The following is a 10,529-nucleotide window of genomic DNA, read 5'->3' as shown; positions in this document are numbered from 1 at the left end:
TTCTTATCGAAGATATTTTCATATCAAAGACATTGGAACACTTGCCCTTTTATACACTTGTTTTCGTTTTTTATTATTGCTTATTTTTGCTATTGCTTTCTTTTGAATTTGCTCAAGCTTTCTTTAGAATTGCATAAGTTGCACACCATCCCATCCCAAGGTTAGGTAGATGTAGGTTGAAAAAAGAAAGGTCTATCGTTAGACGAGGCTCAAAGTGGTTTATGAAGAAAGGATTTGTAAATTAGAAAGGTGAAAGGAGATATGATGTGGCTACAAGGGGTGCCTCAAATCATTGGTATACCTTGTGCTTAGTTCGACATGGATTTTTTTTTTTTTTTTGATGCAATGCAATGTGATGATCATGTGCAAGGAAATAGATGCTCATTTCATTAGAAGAAAATAAAGAATCTACAAAGTTAATCTAAGGAAAGGAAAAGGTGCCTATGCTAGACTTATTGGGGAAAGGAAAAAAATGAAAAAGAAATAGAAAAAGAGGTCACGAAATCTTGTCGTAGCAGCTCGCCTCTTGTCTTGTGTTGTTTCCTTTATCATCACTCGCTCTTCTTGTTAACTGGAGGCATGGGAAGCTTGTTATTATTAATCAAATGTTGGATAGCCTCCTTTAGCTTCCAACAGCTCTCAGTAGTATGACCCCTACCTTGATGGTACTTGCAGTGTTCGTCTGGATTCCAACTAGGCAATCTCTTTTCAGGTGCGGGGTCTTGAATAGGCCAATGGGAGTAATGAGTCCTTTGGCATGGAGTCGATCGAAGGCAGTATCGTAGCTCATCCCAATGGGGGTGAAGTCTTTCCTTAGTTGCTTCTTAGATCCTTGGTTATCTATGGCTAAAACTTCACTGAGATCAAAGGTACTAACATTGTTACTAGAGTGGGCGTTTTCGGAAGAAGAAGGATTGTCGTTCTTCTTTCCTTTCCAGCCACCGTGGTTGCTATTGTTAGTAGCTTTTTGCTTTGCAAGGTCATCTTCGATTTCAATTCCGATGTCATAAACGGCCTTGAAAGTATTCAAATTGTGTTGATATTTTAGGTGCTTTGAATACTTTTCTTGGAGATTCTTGATAAACATCCTCACGGATTCCTTTTCGATGGGGACTTCAATCATCTTAGCGGAAGTTTCCCTCCATTTATTAAAGAAAGAAGTAAAGCCTTCATTCTCTTTTTGTCTTAGCATCTCAAGTTGTCTATGGTCGGTTTCAACTTGGATATTGCACTTGTACCTATCAACGAAAGCGTTCACTATTGATTCCCAGGTAGAGGTTTTCTCCTTGTCAAGGGAGAAGAACCATTGTTGACAAACGGTTTCAAGAGATAGTGGGAACAGAGAGGGGAAAACCTTCTTATCGATACCCTTAATGCTCATTATAGTTTCAAAAGCTCTTAGATGGAAGTAAGGGTTATCTGTTGCCTTGAATTTAGGGATGTCAGTGGCGTTGAACTTATGCGGAAGAAGTTCTTTGTCCAGCGAGACCCCTTGCGAACTCATGCCCTGAAATTTATAGTCACTAGATAGCTTGCTTAGACTCTCTTGCATGAGGTTCATCTGTTGTTGCTTCACGGGATCATCAACCTTGAGGGTGAGTAGCTTCAGTGTTTCAGTCATGGTAACCAATTGGTTCCTAAGCTCATTGACTTCTTCTTGAGTTGCCATTATCTTTTTAGCCTTCCTCTTTTGACGAATCGGTTTATCAAAAAGCGAGACTTGAATAAAGCGGTTGTCCTTGATTAATCGCCCTTCTCTCCTTGACCAAGTACTGTGGGAAAGGAATTTGGGGATACTTATTGTTAATTATTTGACTCAAACTTTATTCAACATACAATGGATGGAGGAAGTAAAGAAAAATTGGAATAGAATGTGAAGAGGATTTAGATGAAGGATTATGAAGGATTAGGAGTAGAATGTACCCCAACTCAAATGACGGAAAAGACCGACTCATGCATAAACCTAAGACATGGCCATGGTGATGTATACTCAAAGTGTGTGCTAATACTAGTGAGTGTAGGTGAATGTTAAGACTCGTGTCATGACCATGTAGCTAGACTATGTGACCAAGACTCGATTAATGACCAGACAAGGTGTTATTGACAGCGAAAATAACCGAATTAATTAGCAAACTAGTTAATTATACATTAGGTGATGACTCGACAAATAATCCGAACTGTCGGCCAAGCAACAGGACTGGCATCACAATATGGTGATTGGCGCCAGACTTTTTAGTAAATGTCTGGCGCTACACACCATACAGTGGCGCTACAGCTCAGATTTTGGCACCAATATTGGGGCTTCGGTCTGGGACTGTTTTCAGTATTATTAGTCAACTGGGGTATGCCTAAAGTCATACTAGGTCGATTCCGATTAAAAGAAGAAAAAACTTTATTGACTCGAATTAATTAATTAATTAATTAGGCAAAGTTCTTTAAGTCATTAATTATAATCTCAACACAAATCAAAAAACGGTTAAGAGGAACATAGAATATATATGCACAATTAGTCAAGTAGGCACGATATGATGTAACGAGTTTGCAACCTAACCATGGCTCTAGTTCTCTAAAGTTCGGGATATGGTTTAGTCAAATAGGGTCCATGGTTAATTGTCCAGATGCACCGCGTAGAAGCCTAACCGTGAAGGGTTAACGCGTGTGGATAGAACACCGCGAGTTTTTAGAAAAAACTCACTTCCATGGTTTGGTGAATTCAACCTCTCAGATGTACCCTTTGTTGCCAGGAGCGTTCAATCGGATAAATAGAGCATGAATTCCAGAGGGTTATGTCCATATGTAGAACACATATGGGTTTCAGAAAAGTGAGAAAATATTCAATCAGGAAGTAGGATCGAGCAAACAATACGAAAAACCGGTCGAAATTAGAACGCATATTTTTGGCTCGGTATTGGGGGAAATTGGCGGAGAGACTGGCGCCAACTTTTAACTGTAGCACCTGGCGCCAATATTGGCGTCTGGCGCTACGGCTAAAAGTGTGGCGCCAAGCTCTGGCCCCTGACGCTACTTCCCACATGCCTCATCAGCTTTCTGTGCTCAATAAAATCATCCAGTTTCGCGTGGTGTTATTTCAGTCCTAGTTGTGAAAGACATTTCTCAAATTTCCTACGTGTAAAATCCTATGTTTTTTACTTATTACGGATGGTCTTTCCAATGAGAACCTTTTTATGCATATGACAATAATGTTAATCAAAATTACGCACATGAAATACTTAGAACTTTTCGAGTCACATCCACTCATTCTAAATCATTGCCGAAACAAATTCAGGAATTAAAATAGAAATCCTCCCCATTGGAGTCGCCAAAAACTGTAGGGAATAATTTCAAGCCTTAAAATCCCACTAGCTTGAACCCCACTGTGATCATACACTAAAGTACGGTGGCGTCCAAAAGGGAAGAAGATAGAGTAAAAGGGTCGCCGACAAGTTTTTTAAGGAACTTGCAAACCGTTCACGAGGATGAAGGTTACACCCCTTAACGATCCAAGAGATCGTCAACTCCATAAGGTCATGAACCAAATAAGGGTTCAGGGATGATGGTACAAATCCAACCTAAAAGAGATTGAACCTTCCCTAATAATAGGCCTCTACTTTATTCTACTCGTATTCATGTGCGCTTTCTGACTAACATACAATCAATAGGATTAACCCTAAACCTGTTTAATCTATGTTGGTTGAATATTAATGCACAAATAAACTATTATTGGCGATCACTTGAATTTATAATCACAATTAACCCTAACAAGATTATTAATTATCTTATTAAGTGTGATTGCAAGTACTGATTCCCTTTAACATTCAATAAAGGTGATCAAGCAATAACAATAAATATAATATGTGTCAAGCAACATAATAAATAATCAACATCATTAATAATAATAATATCAATCATAATCATAATCATGTTAAAACATAGCAAGATCCTAGGCATGATACTAACAAGATTAATAACAAACCCTAGCATGTCACTAAGCAATAAAAATCAAATCTTTAACCCTAACATGATACTAACATGAATTAACATTAGGAAGAACATAGGAAGCATCATACTTTTAATCATACTTGATATTAAAGTTATCCTAGACATGATACTAGGAATCAAAATAACAATCTAAGCATGATATCTACATCATAATATCAATTAATCAATTAAGGCACTTACTTGGATGCCTCGTACCTCTTTCTAATAACAAAATACACACGTTAGTAACTTCAAGGAAAATAATAATCAAAACAATTAAATTAAATAATTGAAATAGAGATTTGGGACCAAACCCTCAGAAATTAAAACCTTTCACGTCTAGGGCGAAGGCAACTTTGAATATGGCTAGGTGCTTCTAAATCTTGTGAATGCGGAATTTTATATTAAAAAAGCAAGAAAGAAAGAATTCTAAAGAATTAATGTTATTGAAAATTGATGAATGAATGATGTAGATGATGAATGAAGAGAATTAATGAATGGTAATTGATGAATAATTTTGTGAATGAAGAGAGTTGATTATTGGTAATTGATTCTGAAAACGGAGTTTTAGATACGATATTTATAGAGAAAATCATCCAAAAAAGATAATTTATCAAAACAGAGTCTGAAGACCACAAAACTAACTTGGCGCCAGGACTAGTGGCTAGCGCCTGGCGCCAATCCTGATTCCAGGCGCCAAGGCCTGGGGTTGGACGCCAAATTAGATTTCAACGCGTTTCCGAAAATCCGATAAATTTCCTGTACTGGAAGATAAAATAATATAATTTCAGTCGAAAATGCTATTTGATCTTGATTAAAACTCTGAAGAATCCTAATTGAATTAAGAATGATAAAACCTTCTAGAATGTTCTAGAAGACTAAAACCATTCCTAATTGCATTAGGAATGATAAATTATATTAGGCCCTCCCCTAGATCATTGGGCCGTACTTAAAGCTCAAACCGGGTCCTGTTTAGTAAATTGGCCATAACTTCCTCAATATTCATCGGAATTGGGCTTATAATATATCGCTGGAAAGGTCTTTGCAAGCCCCATCCAACTACACCACTATTGGACCCATATCATGGACCAATCAAACTGGATTGGCTGTTTTCTTAAAATAAAGTTTTCAAAAACAGGAAGAAGAGAAAAGAATTAAAACTTTCCGCAACACTAGACCTTTCCACACTTTCGTTTCATTCGATTATGATTCGACGTGAAAGGCACTCATCATTGGGTTTGGTTTTGGGGAGACACAAATGGGTGTCTACACTACTCCAGCGCCAGGCGAAAACATCTTAGCGTCTGGCGACAGAGTCAATTCTTGGCGCTAGAGATATTTCAGCAGCGACAGAGTTCGAAGCCTCTCAGAAAGGTGATTTCGACCTCATACATCAATTTCGGGTTCCTTGGTGCGCCAGTTAGCCCCTATAAGCAATTTGACATGATTAAGTAGTCAGTTTGATTACAATCACAATAAGTGATCGACTTGATGAAAGATCGTCTCACTTAGCTTAAAGCGCCTAAGAATTGGCTCATCACGGAGACACCGACATACTGGTTTTAGCGGGAGCAAAGTTCAAGCGAGCTTTAGAGATCGGTAAGCGTTGGTCTTCGGAAATTTTTCTTCGGAATATCATCATCAAAGCTCTTTTGTTCAGAGACGCGTGGACATATCATCAAGCTATTTGCTCCAGAGACGCGTGGGCATATTATTCAAGCTCTTTTGTTCAGAGACGCGTGAACATTTTCTTTCAAGCTCTTTGCTTTAGAGACGCTTGGGCATCTTATTTTCAAGATCTATTGCTTAAAGACGCGTGGGCATCCTATTTTCAAGCTCTTTTGTTCAGAGACACGTGAACATATTATTCAAGCTCTTTTGTTCAGAGACGCGTGGGCATATCATTCAAGCTCTTTTGTTCAGAGACGCGTGAACATATTATTCAAGCTCTTTTGTTCAGAGACGCGTGGGCATATCATTCAAGCTCTTTTGTTCAGAGACGTGTGGACATATCATCAAAGCTCTTTGCTCCAGAGACACGTGGGCATATTATCAAAGCTCTATTGTTCATAGACGCGTGGACATATCATCAAAGCTCTTTTGCTCCAGAGACGCGTTGGCATCCTATTTTCAAGCTCTTTTGTTCAGAGACGCGTGGACACATCATTCAGAAGTTCATATTAAAAAAGAATATAATAAAGAAGCTCTATTGTTCAGAGACGCATGGACATATCCAAAAAAAAAAAAGAAGCTCTTTGTTCATAGGCGCGTGAACATATCCAAAAAAAGAGAAGCTCTTTGTTCAGAGACGAGTGAACATTGAAACAGCAAGATGGCGTTCCCTAGATTGTGGAGAGTTGTCAAAAACAACAGAGGATTATTTCAAGTGAAGCAATCTTCGATAGTATTCCTTTGGACGTGGAGTATTATCAAAGCGGAAGAGGATTGTTTCAAGTGAAGCAATCTTTGATAGTATTCCCTTGGACGTGGAATATTATCAAAGTGGAAGAGGATAATTTCAAGAGAAGCAATATTCTATATTGGAGGCAGTTACAAGCGTAGCGGTTTTCAAGCGGGATGGCATTCTCTTGGCAGGAGGTCATCAAAACAACAGCAATGCGGCAGCAAATCGGTTACTTTTAGAGATGTGTGCTCGACGGTGCAAGATACGCGTTTCTTAACTCTTTTATCTGTTTAACTAACGCTAGTTTGCAGGTATCGGCGTTACAAGAATGATTTAGGATCGCAGAACGTTCTGAATCATTCTCCGTCCCTATCGATACTTTGACTTTTGTTTTCGAAACTTGCGTTTCTCCAAACTCAGTCAAAGTGGGGGCTTCTGTAGACACCCATTTGTGTCTCCCCAAAACCAAACCCAGTGATGAGTACCTTTCGCGTCGAATCATAATCGAATGAAGTGAAAGTTTGCAAAGTTTAGTGTTGCGAATAATTTTAATTTCTTCTCTTCTCTCTGTTTTTGAAAACTTATTTTAAGAAAACAGCCAATCCATTTTTGTTGGTCCATGATATGGGTCCAATAGTAGTGTAGTTGGATGGGGCTTGACAAAAGCTTTCCAACGATATATTATAAGCCCAATTCCGATGAATATTGAGGAAGTTATGGCCAATTTACTAAACTGGGCCCGGTTTGAGCCTTATATGCGGCCCAATGATCTAGGGGAGGGCCTAATATGATTTATCATTCCTAATGCAATTAGGAATGGTTTTAGTCTTCTAGATTCTTCTAGAATGTTCTTTGCATTCCTAATTCAATTAGCATTGATAAATAAACTTTTGTTGACTTTTTAGAGTTTTAATTAAAATCAAAGAGCATTTTTGAGGAAAGATACGATTTTATCCTCCTGTACGACAATTTTATCTGATTTTAAGAAAACGCGTGAATTTCCAAATCAGCGCCAAACGCCAGCTCTGGCGCTACGCTTGGCGCCTGGCATTAGCATTGGCTCCTGGCGCTAATGTTGGCGCCTGGCGCCAATAGCCAGCGTTGACGCTGATCCAGTTTTATGTGCGCCAGACTCTGTTTTGATATTTTATCCTTTTGGATGATTTTCTTTATAAATAACGTGCTAAAAACTCCGTTTTCGATAACCAGTTTTCGCCTACAATCACCAACTCTCATCAAGATTCTCTTGATTACTCTCTCTTTTCTAAACTAGCTTCTCTCAAATATAAAAATTCCGCATCCATTAGATCTAGTACACCTAGCCATATACAAAGTTGCCTTCGCCCTAGACGTGAAAGGTTTAATTTATGAGGGTTTGGTCCCAAATCTCTCTTTCCATTATTTAATTTAATTGTTTTGTTTTATTATTTTCCTTGAAGTTACTAACGTGTGTATTTTGTTATTAGAAAGAGGTACGAGGCATCTAAGTAAGTGCTTTTAATTGATTTATTGATATTATAATGTAGAAATCATGTCTAGGTTGTTATTATGATTCCTAGTATCATGTTAGGATGTTTTTCTTAATTTGATGTTTAGGGTGACAACAATAATGTCAATTATGATTCCTAGTATCATGTTTAGGGTAAAGAATATATGTCAATTATGATTTCTATGATGCTTCCTATTTTCTTCCTAATATTTATGATTGTTAGTATCATGTTAGGGTTAAAGATTTGATTTTTATTGTTTAGTGACATGCTAGGGTTTGTTATTAATCTTGTTAGTATCATGCCTAGGATCTTGCTATTATTATGCTTTAACATGATTCATGATTATTTTGATTATGATTATAATTTTGTGATTGTTATAATGTTATTATTATTATTTTTATGATTATTATTATGTTGCTTGATTTTTATTGTTATTGCTTGATCACACCTTTTATGCATGTTTAAAGGGAATTTGTACTTGTAATCACACTTAATAAGATAATTAATAATCTTGTTTAGGGTTAATTTGATTATAATTCAAGTGATCGCCAATAATAGATTTGTTTGTGCATTAATATTCAACCAACATAGATAAACAGGTTTAGGGTAAACCTAATGATTGCATGTTAGTCAGAAAGCGCACATGAATACGATCAGAATAAAGTAGAGGCCTATTATTAGGGCAGGTTCAATCTCTTTTAGGTTGGATTTGTACCTTCATCCTCGAACTACCAGTCATGGTTCCAGACCTATTGGAGTTGACGATCTCTTGGATCGTTAAGGGGTGTAACCTTCACCTCATGAACGGTTTACAAGTTCCTAAAAAACTTGTTGGCAACTCTTTTGCTCTATCTTCTTTCCCTTTGGACGCCACCGTACTTTAGTGTATGATCACAATGGGGTTCAAGCTAGGGGATTAACGCTTGAAATATTCCCTACACCTATTATTAGGGCAGGTTTAATCTCTTTTAGGTTGGATTTGTACCTTCATCCCCGAACCCTATTTGGTTCAAGACCTTATGGAGTTGACGATCTCTTGGATCGTTAAGGGATGTAACCTTCACCTCGTGAACGGTTTACAAGTTCCTAAAAAAACTTGCTGGCGACTCTTTTGCTCTATCTTCTTTCCCTTTGGATGCCACCGTACTTTAGTGTATGATCACAGTGGGGTTCAAGCTAGGGGTTAACGCTTGAAATATTCCCTACAACTATGCATAAGAAAGAAATTATAACAAACTATTGTTAAATAATCATAATTTAATGAATACATCGATTGTATGAGAGGCAAAATTAAGACCGCTCACAAATTAACTAACAACCTCAACCGTACCATATGTTCATCACAACTAAAAAAATAAGATATTTGCAACCGCCTCGAACGATCGTTGAAAATAGGAAAAACGGTCGCTAAAAACATTTGCGATCGTTGACGATCGTAACATGATGGTCGTTGTTCACTTGGACGCAAACATACATTTTTACGACTAATTATCAGTTTTATTGACGGTCGCAGAGAAACGATCGCAATATGATCGAATTCTAGTACTCCTTCCCTATTTTAATAAGCGTTACACTTCCTTTTTTTGGCAAATAACTACATTTTCATATTTTATATCTCTCCTCTCGTGGTCCTAAACCAACTGTTACTTTTTTTTATTATTTCCTTTCTCTCACATTCATTACTTCTCAATAAACTATTTATCCCACTATTTTTTTTTCCAATTTTTTAATACTCTAACTACCCACTTACCTCTTATTTTATTTAAGTCAATTAAATTGCCTAAAACTATGTGCTGATTTAAGTGTAACACTTATTAAAACACAGAGGGAATAGTGCATGCTACTATTTAATAATTGAATACACTACATCCATCTAAGTGCCTTACCCCATTTCCCTCATAATCCCCATAATAAACTCAGGCCAAAAACCTAGTTTATATTAATTTGGTAAACGGTTCTTTCTAAACATTAGGAATGTAACAAAATTATAACAAAATTATATGGCGCCATCCCAAAAGCATAATGCATATGTAATCATCAATTCCCACTCAAATGTGTTTTGTTGTTAAGTTAAATTCATTAGGCAATCTATCCCTATTATATATTTCCTCCGTTCTGTTAATATTGTAATAAGGAGAAAATTACGCATCCCAAAACACATTTTATATGCTAAATATTTATTATTGTGTAAGAGTAAAAATTATAAAAACTTGATATTGTGAAAGTATTTAAGACGAATTCAACAATATCCCACTTGACTATATTTTGCTTAACGTATAACTCATATTATATGGTCAAACAAGAGTGATGAATAGTGCAAAAATTCCATTGTTGCAATATTAAAAGAACGGAGGAAGTATTACATAAGCCAAGGGGAGAGGATAAGTAAAATGTTAATTGATGTCTAACTTATAAGGAAAATTTAACAATTACTACCGCAAGTTAATACTACTTTGTAAATTACTACCGCAAATTAAAAAAGTTGTGAATTACTACCGCAAAAAATTTTAAAATGTTGCGATTACTACCAAACCCCTATTAAACCCAACTATAATGTCATTATATCAGTTTAACCCATGGTTAAAGCCCTTAACCACGACGTCATTATATCCCTAAACCATTTTCATTTTTTGGGGTGGCTGGTTAAAGCCCTTAAC

The sequence above is a fragment of the Chenopodium quinoa genome, unplaced genomic scaffold (genome assembly GCF_001683475.1).
Source record: "Chenopodium quinoa cultivar QQ74 unplaced genomic scaffold, ASM168347v1, whole genome shotgun sequence".
Taxonomy (NCBI): Eukaryota; Viridiplantae; Streptophyta; class Magnoliopsida; order Caryophyllales; family Amaranthaceae; genus Chenopodium; species Chenopodium quinoa.
Note: the sequence above shows the minus strand (reverse complement) of the source record.